Consider the following 23778-nt stretch of genomic DNA (forward strand, 5'->3'; position numbering starts at 1 on the left):
GGAGCTCCGGTGCTGATTGTACGGGTGCTGGATGTGTATTTTCCCAGCCTCACTAGCTGCTGCCTGTCTGTCAGGAAGCTGTTGATCCACTGACAGACTGAGGTGGGCACGGAGAGCTGATTTAGTTTGGGCAGGAGGAGGTTTGGGATGATCGTGTTGAAGGCCGAGCTGAAGTCCACAAACAGGATCCTCACATAAGTCCCCGGTCTGTCTAGGTGTTGCAGAACATAATGCAGTCCAATGTTTACTGCATCGTCCACAGACCTGTTTGCTCTGTAGGCAAACTGAAGAGGATCCAGCAAGGGCCCAGTGATGTCCTTCAGGTGGCCCAGCACCAGTTTTTCAAATGACTTCATGACTACAGACGTTAGAGCCACAGGCCTGTAGTCATTTAGTCCTGTAATTTTGGGTTTCTTAGGGATGGGGATGATGGTGGAACGTTTGAGGCATGAAGGGACTTCGCACAGCTCCAGCGATCTGTTGAAGATCTGTGTGAAGATGGGGGCCAGCTGGTCAGCACAGGATTTCAGACAGGCTGGTGTAACACAATCTGGGCCTGGTGCTTTTTTCCTTTTCTGCTTCCGGAAGACCTGGCGCACCGCATCCTCGCTGATCTGAATTGCAGGTGTGGGGGAGAGGGGGGATGCAGGAGGTGAGAATGGTGAGAGTGCTTGATTGGAGAGGTGTTCAGGATGGGTTGCAGGAGCTGTTAATGGTGTGAACGGTAGTTTGGAGAGGCATTCAGGGCTGGTTGCAGGAGTTGTGAAGGGTGTGAATGGTTGTTGGGGGAGGCGTTCAGGGCAGGTGATGGGTGTTCTTTCAAACCTGCAGTAAAACTCGTTCAGATCGTCTGCCAGTCGTTGATTCTCTACGGTGCTGGGGGGTGGTGTCTTGTAATTGGTGATCTTCTTTAGACTTTTCCACACTGATGCGGAGTCGTTGGAAGTGAACTGAGTCCTTATTTTTTCAGAATAATTCCTCTTTGCCACTTTGATCTCCTTTTCCAATGTGTATTTAGCCTGTTTATACAAGACATTGTCCCCCTTCACGTAAGCATCTTCTTTGGCCTGACGGAGCTGTCTGAGTTTTGCAGTGAACCACGGTTTGTCATTATTGTAAATTAGTTGAGTCTTTGTAGGAATACACATATCCTCACAGAAACTAATATATATTGTTACGGTCTCTGTGAGTTCATCCAGATCGGTGGCAGCAGCTTCAAAAACACTCCAATCAGTGAGGTCAAAACAAGATTGTAAATCCTGCTCTGCTTCATTAGTCCATCTTTTTACAGTCCTTGATACAGGTTTAGCTGATTTTAGTTTCTGCCTGTAGGACGGTATTAGATGAACCAGAAGGTGATCAGAACGTCCCAAAGCTGCTCGTGGAACAGAGTGAAATGCATCCTTTATTGTGGTGTAACAGTGATCCAATATATTACTGTCTCTTGTGGGACAAGTAACATGCTGTCTGTATTTTGGCAGTTCACGGGACAGATTGGCTTTATTAAAGTCCCCGAGAATGATTAAAACAGAGTCCGGGTGTTGTTGTTCTGTCTCTGTGATCTGATCAGCGAGTTTCTGTAAAGCTGAGCTCACATGCGCTTGGGGATGGATGTAAACACTGACCAGAATGAACGAGTGAAACTCCCGAGGCGAATAGAACGGCTTGCAGTTAATGAAGAGTGTTTCGAGATTTGAGCAGCACGTCTTCTTTAACACAGTTACATCTGTACACCACCGTTCATTGATGTAAAAGCATGTCCCGCCGCCACGCGATTTCCCCGTTGATTCTGTGTCACGATCCGCTCTAAACAGCTGAAAGCCCGGCAGATGGAGCGCGCTGTCCGGTATGGTGTCATTCAGCCAGGTTTCCGTGAAACACAGAGCAGCAGAGTGTGTGAAATCCTTATTTGTCCGAGAAAGCAGAAGGAGTTCGTCCGTTTTGTTGGGTAGAGAGCGGAGATTTGCCAGATGGATGCTAGGCAACGGCGTTCGAAATCCGCGCTTCCTGAGTCTGACGAGCGCTCCCGCCCGCTTCCCCCGTCTGCGCGTCCTGAAGCGCTTGATCAGCGCCGCCGCTCCTCCGATAACAACGTTCAGTAAAACGTCTGAATAATTGAAATCCGGTAAAATATCCTGTGGTGTGTTCTGCCGAATGTTCAGCAGTTCTTCCCTGGTGAAACTGATGGCAGGAATATAACTAAAGACAGGACAAACTAACAAAAACACAAAAACATATGCGGAGCACGTCACGGAGGCAGCCATCCTGTATCGGCGCCAGACCGATATGCGCCGATAAGCAAGTCCGAAATGATTGTGTGCAGGCTCAGCAAAATGCGCATAAAGGCTAAACCTTCTGAAGCCAACTGCTGGCTCAAAGGGGTTCATACATTTCTTCAAAAGGGGACAGCTGTTTCTGCTCGGTTTCGAACCGAGGACCTTTCGCGTGTTAGCCGAACGTGATGACCACTACACTACAGAAACTCCACAGTCTAGTGCTAGAGTACCTTTTGGGCGAATATTTATAGTGTGATGTGCCCGAAAGCAAATAGACAATCGGCGTAATTCCCACGCACAAGAGGACAGAGTTCATTCGGCCTGGCAGTCTATGCAGAGTTTCCTGAAACGCTACCCTTAACTTACCTCGGAATTAAACACTTGCAGCTTGATATCAAGCCGAAACCTGCCTTCCTGTGCTAGTCTCAAACTAACAAACCAAAAGTTCCAAGAACTCAGGAGAAACTCGAAAATTTCTCTTGGTGATTTTTGTTGGTCAAATTTTCGAGTTTCTCCAATCTTCTTGAAACTTTTAGTTTTTTTGAGCCGAGATTTCAAGTTTCTCCAATCTTATTGAAACTCACCACAGGGGTAGCACGTGTCCAGACTAGCATGGGAAATCAGGTTTTAGCTTGATATCTCTTCAGAAAGCTGAGACATGGACTTGCCACGTACAATCTATCCCATTGTAAAAAATACAGACTGTTTGTGGTCAGTGGAATTCTGAGGGTTTAACACCTCTGGGTGCTTCGGGAGTAAGCGAGGAGCCACCTGAACAGGTTTATTGGCAGATTCGTTGACCATTGTGTTGAATTTCAAGAAGGTTAGCCATGTGTTAGAAACTGCTACGGCTTGCATCATTTTATCAGAAAATAACACTCCAGATGGATGTGTTTTAAAGTTCGTCAAGGGGATAAAAAGGCTACTTGTGGGCACGTAGGGGATCAGGGGGACACATAGACAGCTTGCGGTCACAGTTTTTGTATTACCAGTGGACAGAAGCGCAATTAGTGGTCACATAGGCGGTGAGAGGGACTGATGGGCTGTTTGTGGTGACACAGGTGATCATTGGGACAGACAGGGCCGGCGCGCAGGGGTCTAAGGAGGGCCTGCCACGTACCCCCTTTTAGACACCCCTTGAGACCCTGCCTTACGTGATGGCCTAGGTGGAATAAGACCTTTACACAAGAGGACAGAGTTCATTCGGCGTGGCAGTCTACGCAGAGTTTCCTAAAATCTCGTCTTTGGTGTTTCTGAGCTGCTGCTCAACAGAGGGCCACTCAGGCAAATCTCTTTTTTCGTGTTCCTCAGAAGAAAGCCAGACAGGCTTGGAATGTGACAGTTGTGGGATAGGTTTAGGTCAAACAATGACTGCTCTTTCATTTCTGCATCAACTATACCTTTAGTGACTGTGTTCATGCCTCTTGGCCCCAAAGCCTTGGTAGAATTGAGTTCCTCCTCAACAGAAACCTACCTAAACGATTGTGAAAAGAGATTCAGTGTTCCCGCTCAGTTTCGAACTGGGGACCTTTCGCGTGTGAGGCGAACGTGATAACCACTACACTACGGAAACCCACTTCCTAAGCAAGTCCGAAATCATTGTGTGCAGGCTCAGCAAAATGCGCGTAAAGGCTAAACCTTCTGAAGCCAACTGTCGGCTCAAAGGGGTTCATACATTTCTTCAAAAGAGGACAGCTGTTTCTGCTCGGTTTCGAACCAAGGACCTTTCGCGTGTTAGGCGAACGTGATGACCACTACACTACAGAAACTCCACAGTCTAATGCTAGAGTGCTTTTTTGGCGAATATTTATACTGTGATGTGCCCGAAAGCAAATAGACAATCGGCGTAATTCCCACGCACAAGAGGACACAGTTCATTCGGCCTGGCAGTCTATGCAGAGTTTCCTGAAACGCTACCCTTAACTTACCTCGGAATTAAACACTTGCAGCTTGATATCAAGCTGAAACTTGCCTTCCTGTGCTAGTCTCAAACTAACAAACCCAAACTTTCAAGAACACAGGAGAAACTCGAAAATTTCTCTTTTGTGATTTTTGTTGGTCAAATTTTCGAGTTTCTCCAATCTTCTTGAAACTTTTAGTTTTTTTGAGCCGAGATTTCAAGTTTCTCCAATCTTATAGAAACTCACCACAGGGGTAGCACGTGTCCAGACTAGCATGGGAAATCAGGTTTTAGCTTGATATCTCTTCAGAAAGCTGAGACATGGACTTGCCACGTACAATCTATCCCATTGTAAAAAAAACAGACTGTTTGTGGTCAGTGGAATTCCGAGGGTTTAACACCTCTGGGTGCTTTGGGAGTAAGCGAGGAGCCACCTGAACAGGTTTATTGGCAGATTCGTTGACCATTGTGTTGAATTTCAAGAAGGTTAGCTATGTGTTAGAAACTGCTACAGCTTGCATCATTTTATCAGCAAATAACACTCCAGATGGATGTGTTTTAAAGTTCGTCAAGGGGATAAAAAGGCTACTTGTGGGCACGTAGGGGATCAGGGGGACACATAGACAGCTTGCGGTCACAGTTTTTGTATTACCAGTGGACAGAAGCGCAAGTAGTGGTCACATAGGCGGTGAGAGGGACTGATGGGCTGTTTGTGGTGACACAAGTGATCATTGGGACAGACAGGGCCGGCGCGCAGGGGTCTAAGGAGGGCCTGCCACGTACCCCCTTTTAGACACCCCTTGAGACCCTGCCTTACGTGATGGCCTAGGTGGAATAAAACCCTTACACAAGAGGACAGAGTTCATTCGGCGTGGCAGTCTACGCAGAGTTTCCTAAAATCTCGTCTTTGGTGTTTCTCAGAAGAAAGCCACACAGGCTTGGAATGTCACAGTTGTGGGTTAGGTTTAGGTCAAACAATGACTGCTCTTTCATTTCTGCATCAACTTTACCTTTAGTGACTGTATTAATGCTTATTGGCCGCAAAGCCTTGGAAGCGTTGAGTTCCTCCTGAACAGAAACCCACCTGAACAATTTTGAAAAAGAGATCCAGTGTTCCCGCCCAGTTTCGAACTGGGGACCTTTCACGTGTAAGGCGAACGTGATAACCTCTACACTACGGAAACCTGTGGCCAAGGTGTCAGATCTTTTCATCTCATGCATCTTGGAGCGCGAATCAAATTACAAATTGCGTTGCGCTCTTCAGTTCGCAAATACCTTCTATTTTTAGCAGCAAACCGGGAATTTCTCCAGTTGTTTGCGGGAATCCTCTGTGGCCATTTCTTCTTTGTTTTTTCCCTCACTTTCATTTAATATATGTATATTTATATGTTGTACGAAATATTGGGTCTTTGAGTGCACCGGCCATCTGTTCATTTAAACTACCAGGTCAAAAGTACAGAGTACTGTCTGCGTGGGTATTACCGCTGCCTAGTGTGGCTTAATAATTATCTCTACACCTGTGTAAAGACGGGCCTTCGTGATGCAGAGCTGTTGCTCAACAGAGGGCCACTCAGGCAAATCTCTTTTTTCGTGGTCCTCAGAAGAAAGCCAGACAGGCTTGGAATGTCACAGTTGTGGGATAGGTTTAGGTCAAACAATGACTGCTCTTTCATTTCTGCATCAACTATACCTTTAGTGACTGTGTTCATGCCTCTTGGCCCCAAAGCCTTGGTAGAATTGAGTTCCTCCTCAACAGAAACCCACCTAAACGATTGTGAAAAGAGATTCAGTGTTCCCGCCCAGTTTCGAACTGGGGACCTTTCGCATGTGAGGCGAACGTGATAACCACTACACTACGGAAACCCACTTCCTAAGCAAGTCCGAAATCATTGTGTGCAGGCTCAGCAAAATGCGCATAAAGGCTAAACCTTCTGAAGCCAACTGTCGGCTCAAAAGGGTTCATACATTTCTTCAAAAGGGGACAGCTGTTTCTGCTCGGTTTTCGAAACGAGGACCTTTCGCGAGGACCTTAGGAGCCGAAAATAGTTAAGCTTAACTTCTCTTAACTTTTCCCATTCATTCTCTATGGTAGTGCTTAACACTACGGATGCAATATATTTGTGGCCACACGTAGATTCCCCGGTGCTGTTTCGCCTCTTCCGTGGCGCGGAATTCAAGCAGCCTGGTGTCATCTGTCAATCATTCGTAGTGAGTGGAGGAGGGGAGGAGACCAGCTTCACGATTGGAGAGATATGTTTACCGAATTGTTGTACAAAACAAAACAAGTTTGCTGACAAGCATTAACTGTCTAAACTACCTTCGCAAAAGTTTTACCTCAGGTGACCGCTGTTTTTACGTAAGAGTTCGAGATCAACGCAATTAACGTTAAGCGAGAAGGTAGGTTAAGTTGAATGCTACGTTACTTTAGCAATATTCACTTTCTGGATTGTAAATACATTATCATATAAATTATATGTATATTCTCATGTAATGGTATTGTGTTAATTGTGTTGATTGGTTTGTGATGTTAGGAAATATTAAACCAAAGTCATCGTTGAAAATACAGCAGTTATTTTATATAATTGTTATAGTTTCTTTGTAAGAGTGAATGTTTCATAATTAATCTCTAAGTACTTGTTACATTTTTTTTTTAAATGTTAACAATGCAATATGATACTCATAATGTAATTCATATGTATTAAACACACATATTACATTTATTACATATATATTCTATATTATTATATATATTACTGAACTGTGTGCATATAAAACAACATTTTGAATTAGTTAAACTTGTTTTAATATATACATGTACACATTTTCATATTAAATATATATATACTTACTCATATATTGAGTGGATTAAATAAATATTAAATAACACAAATGTATAAGTCTCTTATGCTCTAAGGCTGCATTTATTAAGGAAAAAAACTGTAATATTATGAAATATTATGGCAAGTTAAAATAACTTATATTATATAACTTATATATATATATATAAAAGTGCTGCTGATAACTGTCTTATTTCACTATATTAAGTATTTTTATGTGGCCATGATTTCAGAACAGCATCATGAAGAAAACAGTTTTTTTCCCCGGGAGATACAAGGTGTCTTTCAGGAAAGGCCCATCAGGCCATTTACGCCGGGACCCATCAGAAGAGGCAAAAAGAATTAAAGACAACCCTTCACTGCAGAACAAGTCAACACCTCAAAGAGAAGATCTGGTCAGGATGAATGCCCGTTCTGTTGTCTTACAGAGAGGAGGGGATGTCTCTGACAAGCAAGAGGTGTTGGGAGAATATATTCTACAGTTTGGCAAATACAAGGGCCAGTCTTTCAGGTGGTTACTAGAGAATGATGTCGGCTATGCTTTGTACCTGTCCAATAAGGTTGAGGAAGAAGAACAGGCTGGGTAGTTCAACCCAGAGGGTCCTTGCAAAGATAGTCTAATTTCCTTTATTGAATACTCAAGAAGCTTTAAGGAAATTGATGACCTTAAACGGTATCTGTCTCAAAGGCCAGATCCATTGCCAGTTTTGATGGAGGAAGACAATACTGTTGGATTTGGAACAAGAGCTCAAGACACTTGGAGACAAATTTGGGATACCAGGGCAGACGGATATGCTTTCTTTATAATAAAGCAGAATTGTGTTCCAGGCAGCAAAATGTACAACTTGCAGCAGTATCTTTTAAAACAGCAACAACAACAGCTGACGATAAACACTCCTCCGGTGCCCCCACCATCAGCTTCCACTGCAAGACCACTTGTTTCTTCCAGTACTGCTTCTGATCAGCCTGGTAAGTTAATAAAATTCATGCAAATGTGCTTATATTGTTACTTAAAGCCTACTGATCCATTGATTTTGTTTTATAGTGATGGAGGAGGATGAAGAACTGGAGAGGATAATGCTGAGTCTGTCTCCAACAAAGTATCTCACACAGCTGAGTAAGTGAATCACAAGTCGCGTCATGTGTGTTATACAGAGCCATGTCAAGTTCAGCATGTTTTTGACACATGCAATTGCACATACTGGAGCAAAAATGTTCAAATTATAATGCTTAATTTTCAGGATCATCTGCAGCCACGGGATCCACAGTCTTGTCTACAGCAGGTTACTTTCCTTATCAGATTCAGAGGCTTATTCTGTTACATACAGACTTATCCTCCATTTCTGAATTTAATTATCTTATTTGTTGCTTTGGCAGTGTTCTTGCCTGTTCTAAAAAACATGTTTTTTTGTTCTAACTATAATTAAGGGTTGAACATACCAGTGGTGAGGGTGAGTGCACTTCATGAATTGTATGCATGGTATTTAAAGTGTCATTTGCTGTTATAAGTGGAATGTTTACTTACAGATTTTTGAACATTATTAGAATTTTTATTCCTAGAATAAATAGAATGATAGAATAAACAATGATTCATGCGTTACATTAAATAAGTCATTTAATGTAGTCAAGACAATTAAATACACATCATGTACATCCAGTTTTTTAATATATTTTTTATTTCCTCCTTTTCCTGTTCCGTGCAGGTCTGCCGCAGCCTCCATCAACATCAGTTCCTGTGTGTAGGCCTTCTTCACGGGGTGAAGGCTCTGTACCACCTGCAGAAACACAATCAACACCTGCACCAATGCCATCTGCACTGACTGAAGCCCCTCTTCTCAGCTACAAAAAAGGTAAAGACAGTTAAATACACATCATGTGCAATCATTGTTAATACACACACACACACACACACACACACACACACACACACACACACACACATATATATATATATATATATATATATATATATATATATCTTTTTTGTGTTCCATGCAGTTCTGTCGGCATCACATGCAGTCTCTAGTTCTCCCAGTCCCAGTATGCCTTCTTCACAGACTGATGGGCCTGTACCACCTTCTGCTGCACAATCAGCACCTACAGCTCCTGCATCAATGCCTTCTGTACAGAAAGAAGCACCTGTTCCTAGCTACTTGCAAGATATCAGCCGCTGGAACTGCTCTCTTCAACAAAGAATTTGGATGAAGACAGAGATGGAATCCATGGGGCTCTGGCCAGGATCACACCCAGTACACTGAAAAAAGTAATGAGTAAATTTACTTAATTTTTATTTGGCAAGTTTTTGCACAAGCATTTTTCAAGTAAATTTAACACATTTGGAAATTAAGTAAATCTGTAAAAAAAAAAAAAAAAAAAACGAATAAGTATATTTTAATTAAATAGCAGACACTTTTATCCAAAGCAACTTACAGTGCATTTAGGCTAACAATTTTCACCTATCATGTGTTCCCAGGGAATCGAACCCCCCCAAACTTGCACTTGCTAATGCAATGTTCTACCACTGAGCTACAGGAACACTTCAAGGTCTTGTGAAAAATGAGTGAAAATTTCACTTACTTACTTTTTTATTTTGGAAAAGTTTTTACACTAATAAAAAACCCGAAACAGATATTCTAGAAATTTCTAAATGTAATTTTTTTTTTTTTTTTCAAAACAGTTTTATCAAATTAGGGTAAATAAGTCTCTCACTTTTTATCCCTTTAAACCAGTTTACAGCAAAGACAGCACGAAGGACTGGATGCACATGATAAATATTCTGCAATTAAAAAAACAGACAAAAGAAATAGCACTGTAAAACCCAATAAGTAAACTTTACTCAAACCGTTTGAGTAAACAGATTGCCTTGATCTAAACCATGTAAGTTTTAAAACTTTGCATTTAAGTTATTAATTGATTAACTAAGTGCTGATTGAGAATTAGTGATGAACAGCTGCTGTTAACAAACAGAATCACTGAAGAAAAGAGAAACACAAGAACTACTACAACTGACTTCAAACACAACCTTAGATGAAATCAACTGAAATAAAATACATGAAATCTCTCAAGATCTGATTAAACAACCCACAAACAGCATCACCAGCTCCACTTATTAATAACCAGACTGACTTTATTTCTGTCAGACGTCTACAGAAGATCTTATTGAGAATGAACTAAGGTTTAGATGTTGATAGAGTCATAGAAAAATAATGTCAACTAAAACAAATACAAATAAAATACGACTAACCATATCATTGAGCATAGAATTACAAATAAAGAGTTATAAACTACTACATTTTTGTTGGCTTCAAAAGGTTGTGTACAATCAGACAATCTTGTAGTGTGTCATTTTTGTTACTTTGTATGATAATTCTGGTATTTGCCTGATCACCCTTTTATTTCTACTGTACTTTAAGATCCAGACACAAAATTAAAATGAACTTGTCCTAAATTATTCAATGATTCATGATCCACAATCACGAGACCGTGTGGACCAAAATGTATAAAAAGTTTTTTGATAGACCATTCTCATGCAATGATTCATTTGATGCCAAGCACACCAAAGTGGAAAAGTGGATATGATGCTTTATCTCTGCAATGCTTGTTTAACCAACTGAAGCAAAACTTGACAGAACTATCACACAGGGGTGTACCTGTGTATAAACACAGATGTGAAATTTAAAACACATACTCACTGGATACTGTTACAAAATGAAAAGAGGAGGAGGAAACAGGGATTATTTCGAGTGTTTTATTTGAACCAAACAAAAATACAACCAACAAAATAAGTAAATGGGGGAATTTTCTTCAGCTTCTTACATTAGACAGCACCTTGCTCATTAATCGCTGGAAAGTGGCAGGAGCATTTTTCAGGCCGAAGGGAAGAACCTTGTATTGCAGGAAAACATCTGGAGTAGCGAAAGCAGAGATTTCTGAAGCAAGATCAGTGAGTGGTACCTGCCAATACCGTTTTAGTAAATCTAGCTTTGTCACAAATTTGTCCTGACCAATGCGGTCAACACAATCATCTATTCTAGGAAGAGGGAATGAATCTGATTTAGTCAACTGATTAACCTTTTGGTAATCTGTGCAGAATCGTGACGTTCCATCTGGTTTAAGAACTAAAAGGCATGGGGAACACCAGGGACTTGAACTTGGCACAGCTAAACCATGCTCAATCAAGTACTGCGTTTCCTTCTGCATGATCTCAAGCTTTACTGGATTGATACGATAAGCATTTTGCTTAACAGGACGAGGATCACCCACATCAATGTCATGCTCTAACACATTTGTTACAGTGGCCACATCAGAAAACAGTGAAGAAAACTTTTCAATCAACTGCATTAGTTCCTTTTGAGATGAACTAGATAAGTGAGACAGTTCTGAACTTACCGCAAGAAAAATGTCAGACAAACAGGCAGTTCCAATTCATAGATCATCTACACTAGATGAATAGTCAGAGGAGACTATTTTAAAATACAATTTTAGCATCTTAATGACATACCCTCTCTTTACTTTTCTGGTCAGGGGTTCTTACCACATAGTCAGTGTCATCTAACTTTTCCTCAGTCACATATGGACCCTCAAATCTAGCTTGAAGAGCTGACCCAGGCAAAGGCAGTAACGCAAGAACTTCATCACCGGGCTCAAATGAGCGTTGAACAGTCCTTTTATCAAATCTACTTTTCATCTGAGACTGTGAATTTTCCAAGCTTTGCTTTGCCAACTTCCAGACAGAATGCAATCTTTCATGGAAATAACTCACATGATCTAACAAATTCTGTTCTTAAACTTAGTGACTTTGAGAAAGAAGTTGTTCTTGCAACATCTTTAATGGACCACGAGGAGAATGTCCAAAGACCAATTCAGCTGAGCTGAATCCAAGGGATTCCTGGACAGTATTTCTGACATCAAATAACAAAAGGGGAACCTCTTCATCCCAATCCTGCTCATGTTCAAGACAGCAAGTTTGAAGCATAGATTTAAGAGTTTGATGGAACCTCTGTAACATTCCTTGTGATTGTGGATGATATGCTCTGGATACACAATGTTTGATATTCAATTCTTTCATTACCTTACGAAACACACAGGACATGAAATTAGATTCTTGATCTGACTGAATTATTTTTGGCATATCAAAAGTTGTGCAGAAATTAATAATGGACTTCAATGAGATTGTACAGCTATTTTAACTAACCCAGTCACAACATACGCAAATACACTCACCTAAAGGATTATTAGGAACAACATAGTTAATACTGTGTTTGACTCCCTTTACCCTTCAGAACGGCCTTAATTCTATGTGGCATTGATTCAACAAGGTGCTGAAAGCATTCTTTAGAGATGTTGGCCCATATTGATAGGATAGCATCTTGCAGTTGATGGAGATTTGTTGGATGCACATCCAGGGCACGAAGCTCCCGTTCCACCACATCCCAAAAAATGCTCTATTGGGTTGAGATCTGGTGAATGTGGGGGCCATTTTAGTACAGTGAACTCATTGCCATGTTCAAGAAACCAATTTGAAATGATTCGAGCTTTGTGACACGGTGCATTATTCTGCTGGAAGTAGCCATCAGAGGATTGTAACCGGTTGTAACCAGGTTATTTCAGTCAAAGTTGCTCTTCTATCAGCTTGAATCAGTCGGCCCATTCTCCTCTGACCTCTAGCATCAACAAGGCATTTTCACCCACAGGACTGCTGCATACTGGATGTTTTTCCCTTTTCACACCATTTTTTTAACCCTAGAAACGGTTGTGTGTTAAAATCCCAGTAACTGAGCAGATTGTGAAATACTCAGACGGGCCAGTCTGGGATCAACAACCATGCCACGCTAAAAATTGCTTAAAGGGGGGGAACCATCATTCAAAACAAACCATGGCTTAGAGTCAGATTCAGCCGTTTATTTATGATCCAGAATCAGATCCCGAGGCTGAAACTGAACGAGAGCAGCAGCAGCAACGACTCGCTCCGAGCGGGGCTCGAACCCCGGTCTCCGATGGGAGGCGGATGCACTAACAAGGAGGCAGAGATATTTTAAGCAGTTTTACTCACCGCCTGCAGTTCCAACACACGATCGTGACCCTTTTTCGTTGGGATTGCTTCAGGGTTGTCTTGCCCTGGCAACCAAAAACACACTCCTTTTGTGACATTTCGCGACGCTCTCGCTCTGATCAGTGAAGTCTGTTGTGCTCTCAGTGCTCTGCTAAACTCTTCTGGCAGACGTGCCCTTAGGACCCATATAAGGAAATTCCGCTCCATCTAACGTCACACAGAGCCATACTCGAAAAAAACTTTCCGAAACTTGTGACAAACCGGAAGGAGTATTTTGGGAACAAAAATACTCCTTCAAACATACAACTTAATTCTTTAAACTTTGTCCAATCCAACTCTTTAACAGTGTAAAAAAAATCAGTATGCATGAAATAGCATTTCACCCCCCCCCCCCCCCTTTAAATCACCTCTCTTTCCCATTTGTCTTGACCAGGACCACACAACTAAATGCATTGAAGCATTGAAGATCAAATTTCAACAACATTGTAAGCCATAAGCTTCATCCCACACTAGATGAAAACCACCAGGCAAACACAAGAAAACTTTTTTTTTTGCAAAAAGCAGTGAGTACCCAAATACTCAGTTACATTTAGATGGATGAGTGAACATGCTTCTCGCTGCCCCCAGTCTGCGGCCTTTTTAAATGCAAAAGTGGCCCTGGTCAATAGCAGGTCAGTGTCTAACAAGACTTTTATTTTGAATGACTTTTTTCCCGTCACAATCTGGATTTTCTGTTTTTAACCGAGACATGGATTAGCGCTGGAGTTGGTCAGTCGTCTGTTTTTAGTGAACTTTGCCCAACTAATTGTTCATTTATTAGCACGCCGAGGTACGTCGGAAGAGGAGGCGGTGTGGCTCTTGTTTTTAGGAACAATTTTAAATTACGGACAGTGTTTGCAGGGACTTTTTCCACTTTCAAACTGCAATGGGTAGTTGTAGAATCTGTTATGTCACCATTGGTTTTTGTACTGATCTATAGGCCCCCTAAGCCTGACAAAGACTTTATAACTGAATTCTCTGACTTTCTCATTTTTTGTCACTGTATGATCGTGTCCTTATACTTGGTGACGTTAATATTCATGTTTGCTGTCCGGATAGACCTATGGTTAGCGAATTCTCTGGTGTAATAGAGGCCTTTGGCCTTACGCAACATATAGATAAAGCTACTCATAAACTGGGACATACACTTGATTTAATTTTATCATATGGTTTTAATGTCGATAATATTGTGATTGAGGGGGCCACTTTCTCTGATCATAAGCCTATTACATTTGACATCACCCTTTTCAGTTCCCAGCAAACTGTCAGAGTTCAGGATCATTACTTTCGCCAGATACATTCTCTTACTGCAACTCAGTTTTCTGATAGTTGTTTGAGTGGAAATGTTGCATCTATTATTGCAACAGAGGCATCGTTCTCCTATAGTCCGGATGAATTAGTCACCCTTTTTCACTCATCTTGCTCTTCCATACTTGACTCTGTAGCACCTTTCACATACACTCGCTCCAAACTAAAATCTCATTACTGGTTAGATGAGAATACACGCTCTCTTAGGCAGGCCTGTCGTAAAGCTGAAAGGAAATGGAAAAAGGATCATCTCAATGTTTCTTTTCAAATTTTTAAATCTGCATTAGCTTCTTTTCAGGCAGCAGCAAAAATAGCCAGAGCAAAGCACCTCTCTGATTTGATCAGTAAACACTCAAACAGACCTAAAATTTTATTTAGTACAATAAACTCTGTTATCAACCCCTCAAATTCCCCAGTTGTTGATGTATCTACTGATACCTGTGAGGAATTTCTTAAGTTTTTTACTAATAAAATTGAGAACTTTAGATCAGTGTTTACTCCCACCTCATCTGCTACTCCACCTGGTTGCTCAGAGGTTCTGGCTATTTTTAACCAATTTCAGCCCATCTCTCTCATTGAATTGAGGAATTTAGTATCACATATGAAACCTACTACTTCATCTTTTGATTCTATCCCCTCTTCTATTATAAAGGATGTTTTGATGTAGTCGGTCCCTCCATTCTGGTCATCTAAAAACTGCTAGGGCACAGCATATACACAAACTCATTGAAAATAACCAAAACAATCCAAGGTTTTTATTTAGCACAGTGGCTAAGTTAACAAATTACCAGATGCCACCTGATTCAAATATTCCACCAACGTTAAATAGTAATGACTTTATGAATTTCTTCACTGATAAAATAGATAACATTAGAAATACAATAGCGAATGTAGATTCTACAGCGTCTAACACTTCAGTTTCATCCATCGCACCCAAAGATAAACTGCAGTGCTTTACAAATATAGGACAGGAAGAGCTAAATAAACTTATCACTGTATCTAAACCAACAACATGTTTATTAGATCCTGTACCCACTAAATTACTGAAAGAGCTGTTACCTGTAGCCGAAGAACCGCTTCTCAATATCATTAACTCGTCGTTATCTTTAGGTCACGTCCCAAAACCATTCAAGCTGGCGGTTATCAAGCCTCTTATTAAGAAACCAAAACTAGATCCTAGTGTACTGGCAAATTATAGGCCTATTTCAAATCTTCCATTTATGTCTAAAATTTTTAAAAAAAGTTGTGTCTGCTCAATTGAGCACCTTCCTGCATAAAAATTATCTGTATGAAGAATTTCAGTCAGGTTTTAGGCCCCACCATAGCACAGAAACTGCACTTGTTAAAATTACAAATGACCTGCTCCTTGCGTCAGATCAAGGCTGCATCTCATTTCTAGTCTTACTTGATCTTAGTGCTGCGTTCGACACCATAGATCATGACATACTCATAGATCGATTACAAAACTATGCAGGTATTCAAGGGCAGGATCTAAGATGGTTTAGATCCTACCTGTCCGATCGATACCATTTTGTTTACTTAAATGGGGTGTCATCTCACTTATCATCAGTAAAATATGGAGTGCCAGAAGGATCCGTCCTAGGTCCCCTTCTATTTTCAATATACATGTTGCCCCTTGGTAATATTATTAGAAAATACGGAATTAGCTTCCACTGTTATGCTGATGATACTCAGCTATATATCTCAACGAGACCAGATGAAACTTCTCAATTATCTAAGCTAACAGAGTGTGTTCAAAATGTAAAAGATTGGATGACAAATAATTTTTCTCCAATTAAATTCGGATAAGACAGAGATATTAATTATTGGACCAAAAAACACTACACAGAATCTTGTAGATTACAATCTGCAACTAGACGGATGTACTGTTACTTCCTCTACAGTCAGAAATCTGGGTGTTATATTAGACAGCAATTTGTCTTTTGAAAATCATATTTCCAATGTTACAAAAACTGCATTCTTCCATCTTAGAAACATTGCCAAGCTACGAAACATGTTATATGTTTCTGATGCAGAAAAGCTAGTTCATGCATTCATGACCTCTAGACTGGACTATTTTAATGCACTTCTAGGTGCTTGTCCTGCTTCGTCAATAAACAAGCTACAGGTAGTCCAAAATGCAGCAGCTAGAGTCCTTACGAGGTCAAGAAAATATGATCATATTACCCCAATTTTACAGTCTCTGCACTGGCTACCTATTAAGTTCCGTATCAGTTACAAATTATCATTACTTACCTATAAGGCCCTAAATGGTTTAGCTCCTGCATACCTAACTAGCCTTCTACCACGCTACAACCCATCACGCACCCTAAGGTCACAAAACGCTGGACTTTTGGTAGTTCCTAGGATAGCAAAGTCCACTAAAGGAGGTAGAGCTTTCTCACATTTGGCTCCCAAACTCTGGAATAGCCTTCCTGATAATGTTCGGGGTTCAGACCCACTCTCTCTGTTTAAATCTAGATTAAAAACACATCTCTTTCGCCAAGCATACGAATAATGTATCTTTTAAATTGTGAGTGTAGTTGCATCTGATCAAAGGTGCAATTTTATTCATTAGCTTGGGTTAAACTAATTTTACTTTGTTGGATCAGCAGCTATGCTAATGATGTCTCTATTTTGTTTCTATGTTTTGCCACGGGATTTACATCCCGTGGTAACTAGGATTTACACAAGCTCCAGTCTGGATCCAGAACACCTGAGAAAGAGATGATGCTGACCCTCAGAGGACCTCAGATGATGCTAACCCTGAATCAACAAACAGAACTAACAATTATTGCTACATGTGTGACTGCATCATATAATAACTATTAATTAATAATATTGATAGTTCATCGTCTAGCTGCCTACGTCTTGTATTATTATTTTTTATTTTTTCTAAAATCCTGTCAAATGTGCACAAACTACTAGCTACTACTAAATATTGTAGAAACATAATTTTATGTAAAGTTGCTTTGTAACGATTTGTATTGTAAAAAGCGCTATACAAATAAACTTGAATTGAATTGAATTTAATCTTAAATCTAAGTCTTACGGAAGTTCTAAGGGGCCATGCATTATAATATTTTTTCTTCTTGTTTTCTCGTTATAACGACTTAATTTTCTCGTTATCTGGACATAACGAAGTTCGTTTTCTCGTTATAACGACTTCATTTTCTCGTTTTCTCGACATAACGAAGTTCGTTTTCTCATTATAACGAATTAATTTTTCTCTAAGAAGTTACAAAACTGCGCCAGCAGGTGGCACTATAGACCTGAATATAACTGATGGGGTGTTGTACACTATCCACTTTACTGTACGCGGACCTTCCTCGTGATCGCTATAATTTGTGCAGTCTTCATTACTGACATTTAATTAATTCATAAATGTTAAATGCTTGAATCAATATGAATATTTTGTGTATTAAGGTTTCACCAACGCGTTCTGTGTCATAAAATAACTGCTTATCAAAACCAAGGTTGACATCACTGTATTCTGTTTATCTACAGTAGGACGGGATTTAATGATGTAGGCTGATGTGCTTCTTTTCCTTATTACTAATCTTTATTGTTAACCATTTTGATGAGAAATGTGATGTATATGTAAAATCCATAGGCCAATTCAATTCAGTTTTGTTTTATAATGTTGTAATCGTTTTTTTCTACACACACACACACACTACACGTAGTCCTACACATGGACGCTCTTTTCAAACAGAAGCTTGTAACACACATGATATCTGCAACATCATATAATGACTACTACAAATTACAAATTATATATAATTTTATTTCAAATAAAGGGAAAATGAAAAGTGAGTTTAATCCAAGCAGCTCTAATTTCGCGGTGTTGCCATTTAAACATGTTAATTACAAAAACAAAACGTTCGTTTTACTGTCTCTGGAAAAATCAACAGTGATTGATCAGCCTTTATTTATATAGGCTACAGTATTGTAGACGTTATTACCTAGGCGAAACTAAATTTGCTGAAATATAGGCTACAGTAAGAGCGCCTGCATGGTTGTCCATCTCATGCCTGTCAAAGTTGAGTCCGTTACTATAGCAACAGTAAAACTGTCATGACGTAATAACGAGAAAACAAACTTTCGTTATGTCGAGATAACGAGAAAAATAAGTCGTTATAACGAGAAAACGAACTTCGTTATGTCGAGATAACGAGAAAAATAAGTCGTTATAACGAGAAAACCAACTTCGTTATGTCGAGATAACAAGAAAAATAAGTTGTTATAACGAGAAAACGAACTTCGTTATGTCGAGATAACGAGAAAAATAAGTCGTTATAACGAGAAAACGACTTTCGTCATGTCGAGATAACGAGAAAATTAAGTCGTTATAACGAGAAAACAAAAAGGAAAAAAAATTATAATGCATGGCCGCTTAGAACTTCCATAATGTCTTGCATCCAGCACTGTCCCTAAATGTTTTAAGCATGCAGTTGTCCAGCCCCTGCTCAAAAAACATGATCTCGATGTTAAACTCCTAAATAACTACCGTCCCATTTCCAAGCGTCCTTTTATCTCAAAAATTTTGGAAAAAGCCATTCTGTCACAGCTGCTCCCCTTTTTGACCACTCACAATAGTTTTTTATTTTAGATCATTTCATAGTACTGAAACTGCTCTGCTCAAAGTAACCAATGATCTTCTCCTAGATTCAGTGGATAGTGCCTTCCTGATATTATTGGATTTTAGTGCCGCCTTCGACACTATCGATCACAACATCCTCCTTACTCGCCTTGATCAGCAGGTGGGCTTTAGGGGGACTGCATTACTTTGGTTCCGTTCCTATCTCAATGATAGGACTTTCTCAGCATCTACTGGCAAGTTCTCCTCATCCTCTGCTTCTGTTTTATACGGGGTCCCTCAGGGATCCATCTTGGGTCCTATGCTTTTTAGCCTGTATATGCTCCCACTGGGCGACATCATAAGGAAGCATAACATCTCTTTTCATCTCTATGCAGATGATTCACAGTTGTACTTGCCTCTAAAATCTAGGGATTCCATACAATCTCTTCTGGCCTGTCTCCAAGACATTAATTAAAACTTGGATGGTTAATAACTTTCTCCAGTTAAACAGTGACAAGACAGAGGTGATTGTTTTTGGTTCTCCCAAGGCAAGATGCACTGTGGTACAACATTTAGGTAACTTCACTCCATTTATCAAACCCTATGCTAGAAATTTGGGTGTCATTCTTGACTCAGAACTCTGCCTTGACAAACAGATTAGTTCTGTTGTTAAAAATAGTTTTTACCAGTTCAGAATGATTTCCCGCCTGAAGTCATCCCTATCTTTTAACGATCTTGAGACAGTTATCCATGCCTTTATTACATCACGGCGGGATTATTGCAATTCCCTCTACTTGGGCCTCCCACAATCATCACTTAGACGTCTGCAGTTAGTAAAAAACGCAGCAGCCCTTCTTTTAACTGCCACTTGGAGGCGCAAACACATCACCCCCATTTCGGCATCTTTGCATTGGCTCCCAGTTCCTTTTAGGATTCAGTTTAAAGTTTTATTGTTTGTTTTTAAGGCACTTAATGGGCTCGCCCCGACCTATATCACCGACCTTGCACAACCATACTCGTTCATACACTGAGATTCTCAAACAAAGGGCTCCTGCTTGTTCTAATTTAGAAAAGCATACTCATGGTGACAAACATTTGGAGTATTACTACATTCCTTTATGACATTCCACAGACATAATGATTTTTTTACAGTACAAACTGTACACCTATCCATCACACAAATTCTGCATACAAACATTTTTAATAAAATATTTTTTAAGTGATCTGAATTATGAGAACTCAAGACATTTCATAAACTACATTTACCTTTGTTATTTCAGTGTTAAATTTGTGTCATTATACCACTGAGTTCGAGTTCCTGGGTGGTCCGGTTCCAGTTATAATGGTTCAAATTCCAAATTTTGGGGGTCCGTAACTCGGGGTCATAAGGACATGAGGCCGGTGTCGTCGCATAGAGGGCCCCAAGGTCTGACTCTGACCCGAATTTGGTGCAGTTTGGACCCGTTTTGGAGGAGTTACAGCTTGGAAAAAATTAGTGAAATATGGTTAACATGCACCACATGTGGTGACATTAACCAAAATCCATGGGGCCGGTGTGGTCGGATAGAGGGCCCCAAGGTCTGACTCTGACCCAAATTTGGTACAGTTTGGCCCCGTTTTTGGGGAGTTACAGCTTGGCAAAAATAGTGAAATTTGGGGAACATGCACAACATGTGGTGACAAAATCCAACATTTTATATGCATATTTCTACAGTATTATGGGATAAATCTTACAAATATGAATTCCTCGGAGCTTGCAGAGTACAGCTGAGGAGACTTCAACCACGAAATCGCTAAAATTTATCTGTCCACGGAATCATTATGAAGGGCACGCTGAATAAATGGCAAATGGGAGTTTTTTTTATTATTTTTTTTTTTATGTTCTTTTACAATTTATTCAGCAGGACCTGCGTAATCCTCCCATGGACATTAATTTTTATGCAAATTTTACAGTATTATGTGATAAAACTTGAATGGACTCTGCTGAGCGTGCTGAGTACAGTAGAGGTGTTTTCATTAACAATAAGATAATTGCTATTTAATAAACAGCAAGTGGACACATATCCAGTCAAATAAATTGCTGGTGAACATGCACCACATGTGGGGAAATTACCCAAAATCAAACTTTTTTCTATGTATATTCTACAGTATTAGAATAGCAGTTTCATGGACATGACTTGCAGGGGCCCTAGGGTCACACGCCATTGGCAGCTCACTCGAGGCGGCCCCTGGACCCACAGATCCGAGTTTCGGACCCCTGGGTCTTTTCCTTGAGAAGTCCCACCTGCCATTTACTTGAATGGGTTCAGCCTAGCGGGTTCGTGGACACGTTTCGCAAGGGTCCGATCGGGCCGAATTTCGGATATGTGTCTCGTGGGGATCCCCTCGACTGGGCACAGAAGACTGGTGGCCCTATGACCTTCTTTAGGGGTCAAACGGTCACAGAAGTGACCCCAAGTCCACCAAACTGGTACGCGTTTCGATGCGAGGTGGGACGTCCACAGTTCGGAGACGACTGGTCATGAGGCCCCCAGATGTGAGATTCTGGCATCTCAGGGGCCCCTCAACCAGGGCCCCGAAACACGTAGCCGTAGGACCCAAGAAAAAAAAGTGCATCGCACTAGGTCCTCGCGCTTTTGACAGCACGTTCTAGGGGCCCTCAGGAGCCACCGTTCCAAATTTCGGGCCCCTAGGACAAATCCCACCTGCCATTTACGTCAATGCGTTCGGCCTAGCCGTTTCGTGGACACGACTCGCCGGGGTCCGATCGGGCCGAATTTTGAATATGTGTCTCATGGTGACTCCCTCAACCGGGCAGGAAAGTTTGGTGGCCCTACGACCATCTTTAAGGGTCAAAGGGTCACAGAAGTGAGCGCACTTCCACCAAACCGGTACATGTTTTGATTGGACGTGGGACGTCTACCGTTCAGAGACGATAGGTCGTAGGGCCCCCATATTTGAGATTGTGGCATCTCAGGGGCCCCTCAACCAGGGCGCAGAAGCATGTAGTCATCGTACAAATGGAAAAAAATTGCATCGCACTAGGGCCCCGCGCTTTTTACTGCACGATCCAGGGGCCCCAAAGAGCCACCGTTCCAAATTTCGGGCCCGTGGGACTTTAAAAAAAAAAAAATGGTTAAGTGGCCGAGTGGTTAAGGCGATGCGCTCAAGCTGGGGAACAATAGTCCGTCAAAGACGGGGAAGAAGGGAAGAAAAGAGGGAAGGAAGAAAAAGAGAAGGGGAAGAAGAGAAAGAAAAAATGAAGATATCAACATATCTTATATCTGATATAAACTAGGATGATATAATGATGTTAAGTAAACGTCTCGAATGAAGACGATGTTTAAAGCAATATTTTAATACCCAAATCCAGAGAAATATTGATTTGTATGAACAAAGAGACCCACTAACACGAGAGCAAAAACTAGAAAATACAACGTATAAGGCCCTAAGCATAAGACCAAACCATTACAATTAGGATGGTGAAAACTGAGGTAAATAGATTCAAACAGAAAGAGCTAACAATGTCATTGAAACATATCGTTCAAAGTGTAACGCTATGAAAAACATTCCGGTTTATATCTATTTATGCGTGTGTGTGTGCATGTGTGTGTATGTGTAAAGACCTCTAACACTAGCTTGCTCTATTCTTTTTTTATTCAATCTGTTTTCTTTTTATTTATGATATTATTTAAAATCCCATGGTACGTGTACTGTGTTAACCTAACTGAGACTTGTTAAAACATTTATATATCATTGCTCTTTTTGTTGTTTTTGATTGCTTCCACCGTCCTCATCTGTAAGTCACTTTGGATAAAAGCGTCTGCTTAATGAATAAATGTACAGTAAATGTAAATATCTCACCGCTCTAGAAAATTTTAGGTATACTTAGCAGGGGGCTATAGTGTTTTTAGGTTATATTGTACTTGTCATTATGAATATTTGTACGCTTATTTTCATTTCTGCATCTTAATGAACACTTACACAATTTGTCTTCGTTTGAGTAGCTAACGTTACTCGACGGTAACATTTAAGTTTTCACCGCTTACACTTTCAAAAACACCCGAAACCTGTAACTCTGTCATAATTAGGTGAATTAAAAATACAAAAACTTAATGCCTGACACTTTTGTAACTGACTAAAAACTGATGTTTAAGCTAAACAACGACAGAGACACTGTGCATAAAACTGCAAACACGAACATCACTAACTTAAATGAACAAAAGATAATAACAAACAATATGTGTTCACACAATTACATTTATTTAGATGATTCACAGAAATAAAAATAGAAATAAACGTAACTGCGAAAATGACTTAAGGACCCTATGAATCGGTTCATTGAACCAAACTGTCCAAATAAATAATTTTTCAGAAGTGAATCGAACTTTGCATCACTAAAACAGATCACAGAAAAGAATATAAGTCTTTTTATTTAGGTTATCTGCGTATGCGTTTAATCAGATGTCCAATGATTTAGAGCGTTGCCTCATACAATATGAGTATGTATTCACGACGGGCATGTTTGAAGCCTGAGGTGTGTGATGGGTATTGTAGTTCCCTGACCTGAAGATCTACATAGCTTGAATGAGGTATTAGGTAAACATATTAAATTTGTAAAACAAAAACATATAATACATATAACAACAATAAAATAACTGTTAACACATATTTAGAGCAAACGACTATATTCAACAATAATACGATATACATGTGCTAAAACAGGCTAAAATGGGTTGACTATGCTGTAATGGAGCAACCGTTGTCATGTTATCTTGTGAACC

At 40.4% G+C, this 23778-nt stretch overlaps 4 non-coding genes across 4 annotated transcripts; all 4 read right to left on the reverse strand.

Annotated features, from left to right (window-relative positions):
* Positions 1 to 2410: 2410 nt before the first annotated feature.
* trnav-aac (transfer RNA valine (anticodon AAC)) lies at positions 2411 to 2483 on the reverse strand. Its single transcript has one exon. It is a non-coding gene; the product is annotated as a tRNA-Val (tRNA).
* A 1489-nt stretch (positions 2484 to 3972) lies between these two features.
* On the reverse strand, positions 3973 to 4045 carry trnav-aac (transfer RNA valine (anticodon AAC)). The gene has a single exon. It is a non-coding gene; the product is annotated as a tRNA-Val (tRNA).
* Positions 4046 to 5287: 1242 nt separating this feature from the next.
* On the reverse strand, positions 5288 to 5360 carry trnav-uac (transfer RNA valine (anticodon UAC)). The gene has a single exon. It is a non-coding gene; the product is annotated as a tRNA-Val (tRNA).
* Positions 5361 to 5966: 606 nt separating this feature from the next.
* On the reverse strand, positions 5967 to 6039 carry trnav-cac (transfer RNA valine (anticodon CAC)). Its single transcript has one exon. It is a non-coding gene; the product is annotated as a tRNA-Val (tRNA).
* Between the last annotated feature and the right edge of the window lie 17739 nt (positions 6040 to 23778).

Source organism: Carassius auratus, unplaced genomic scaffold, assembly GCF_003368295.1.
Source record: "Carassius auratus strain Wakin unplaced genomic scaffold, ASM336829v1 scaf_tig00217092, whole genome shotgun sequence".
In the NCBI taxonomy this organism is placed as follows: Eukaryota; Metazoa; Chordata; class Actinopteri; order Cypriniformes; family Cyprinidae; genus Carassius; species Carassius auratus.